Source organism: Pteropus alecto, unplaced genomic scaffold (assembly GCF_000325575.1).
Source record: "Pteropus alecto unplaced genomic scaffold, ASM32557v1 scaffold63, whole genome shotgun sequence".
Lineage (NCBI taxonomy): Eukaryota > Metazoa > Chordata > Mammalia > Chiroptera > Pteropodidae > Pteropus > Pteropus alecto.
The window spans coordinates 8,708,160-8,711,372 of NW_006434897.1; positions in this window are offsets into that span (position 1 = coordinate 8,708,160).

Sequence of the window (3,213 nt, forward strand, 5' to 3'; positions counted from 1 at the left end):
CAAATAGAAAATTTAAAACTCTTTTTACATAAAAACTAAACAACAGACGATTGGCTAAAGAAGCTGTGGTACATATATACAATGGAATATTACTCAGCCATAAGAAGAGACAAAATATTGCCATTTGCAACAACATGGATGGACCTCGAGATAATCATACTAAGTGAAATAAGCCAGACAGAAAATGTGATATCACTTTTTATATAAACCTAAAAGAAACAAATGAACAGGACAAACAGAGACTCATGGACAGGGACAATGGACTAGTGGTTGCCAGAGGGGAGGAGGGAGAGAGGGGAATAAATAAAATGTTAAATAAATAAATAAATAAAATGCTAAATAAATGAAGTATGTGAACATTATTAATGCTCTTGATAACTAACCATATTACTCTCTAGAAATGTAACAATTTAAATTACTTTCTAGAAATGTTGCAACATAACAAAGTATGAAAGTGCCTTTCTTACGAAACTCTTACCAACAATGCATAGAATTTTATTAAGCTGATTTTAGCACACATTAGTAAAGTGCACTAATCTTAAATGTGCACTAAGCAGACTGGAATAGTATTACTCCTTAAATATCTGATAATTTAAGTGGAAAATTATATTTCCTTTATTTCTAGTAAAATTAAATGTTTTCTTATGCTTACTAGACTCTTGGACTTGCTCTTCTGTGAACTTGATTCATGCCAGTTATCTATTGAGGTTTAAGTAGTTATTTAAAATATGTGTTTTATTTATATTTGTCAGACTTGCTATAAATATTTTTCTCAGCTTATTTCTTTCCATTTTCTTTGTGTCGTTTTGACAATCAAGGGTTTATTGTTTATGTCATCAAATTTTTCAGTTTTTTCCTTTGCGATTTTTTTTCAAGTAGAATTCAAAATATTTTTAGTTTTTTTGAGACTTTTTTGACTTGTGGGTTATTTAGATATTTGTTATGTAATTTCTAAATATTTAGGGGATTATCCAGCTATCCTTCTGCTATTGATAGCCACTGTGGTCAGGGAACATTCTTTGTATGATTTCTATACTTCGATTTGTTCAAGTGTATATTATGGCCTCAGACGTGGTCTATCTTAGTGAATGTTCCATGTGAGTTTGAGAAGAATGTGTGTTCTGCTATTGTTGGGCAGAGTATTCTATTGATGTCAATTAGATCTAATTGACTGATAGTGCTACTTAGGCCATTATTCAGGGGTCCCCAACCCCCAGGCTGCAGACTGGTAGTAGTCAGTGTCCGGTTAGGAACCAGGCCATACAGCAGGATGTGAGCAGCAGGCGAGCAAGAGAAGCTTCACCTGTATTTGCAGCCACTTCCCAGTGCTGGCATCACCACCTCATCTCCACCTCAGATCATCAGGCATTAGATTCTCATAGGAACACCTGTCCCTGATGCCAAAAAGGTTGGGTACTGCTGATCTATATTTACTGCCTGCTTGATGTCTCAGTTATGAGCCAAGGGCTGTTGAAGTCTTCAACTGTAATTATGGATTTGTCTATAGCTCCTTTCAATTCTAGCAGTTTTTGACTCGTGTATTTTGATGTATATTTAGGTCTATGAGTGTTTAGGTTGTTGTGTCCTCTTGGAGAATTAAACTCTTTATTTTTATGTAATATCCCATTTTACTCCTGATAATCTTTCTCATTCAGAAGCCAGCTTTGCCTGAAATTAATATACTCTAGCTTTCTTTGATGGATGTTAGCATGGTAGATCCTTCTCCATCCTTTTACTTATACTCTATCTGAGTCTTTAAATATAAAATGGGTTTTTCATAGTTTGGCTTGTTTTTTTAATCCACAATAACATTCTGTCTTTTTTAATTAGCATATTTAAATCATTCACATTCAGGCCTTTACTATGAACATCTGCTGGATTCCTGAAGATAAAGACCACAAAAATATGGGACTTACCCCCAACACTGTGGTCCCCAAGAGCTTCTCACTCATACTAGTCTACAGTCAGCCTCTGGAAATTCATTCAAAATTATCATTTAAGTATACAACTTTAATTGACCAATGTCAATGGAAATTTAGGCCAAAGAGATGATTCAACGCATCTAAAAGATGATATGTTTTCAGATACACAACCATGGCATAAGATACTGTCTAAAAAGTGTCTGTGAAGCATCCTCTTAAAATGGATTAATTTCTACAGACATCAAGAGCGTGCTACCACTTTAGACCTAACAGAGACCTCACAGAGCCTAATCCTGGGAGCTGAGATCCAAGAAAGAGTGACTTGGAAGGCAGAGTGGCTTTCCTGCAGCCCCTTGGGCTATATTTCTGGGGAGAGCATTTCTAAGAGCTTCACAGAAACCACAAACTACACAGGAATTTTATATATTATACCCAAAGCACCCTCCCTCTCTCCTGTTGGTGGCTTTGTCTGTATCTATTTAGAGCTGCTCAGTTTATAGGTCTGGCCAGAGTCGTACCATGTCTTTATGCCATAAAGGAATTTCACAGTCCCTTGTATACTTCCTACCTTTCTACTGTGACAAGTGAATAAAGGCTCCTGTCTAATTTGGAGCACAATAAAATTCTTGACAGCTCAGGGCAAGGTTACCTGAAGAGCCTCTTGCAGCTTACTAATAGGACTAATAAATGCATTATGTTAACGGTATTTCTGAAAGATCTAAGCCACAATAAAATTATAGTAATCAAGATAGTGAGGTACTAGCTTTAAGACAGACATAGAGTTCAACATAAGAGAATTGAGAATCCAGAAATAAACCTTTACATTTTTGACAAGGATATCAATTCAGTGCAATAAGAATAATCTTTTCAACAAATGGTGCTGGGACAACTGAATATTCATTTGCAAAAAAAATACAATTGAGCCATTATCTCACAAATTACAAAAATTAACACAAAACAAATCAAAGACTTAAATGTAAAAGCTAACACTATAAAACTCTTAAAGAAAACACAGGCATAAATCTTCATCACTGTGGATTAGGCAATTGTTTTTTAGATATGACACCAAACAGCACAAATGACAAAAGAAAAAATAGATAATTAGACTTCATCCAAGGCTAAAACATTTGTGCTTCAAAAGACACTATTAAGGGAGTGAAAAGACAACACAAAGAGTGGGAGAAAATATTTGTAAATCATATAAATGATTAGAGAATTGTATATGGAATATATAAAGAAATGTTACAATTCAACAATAAAATAAAAATAGCCCAAGAGCCCACATCTTGGT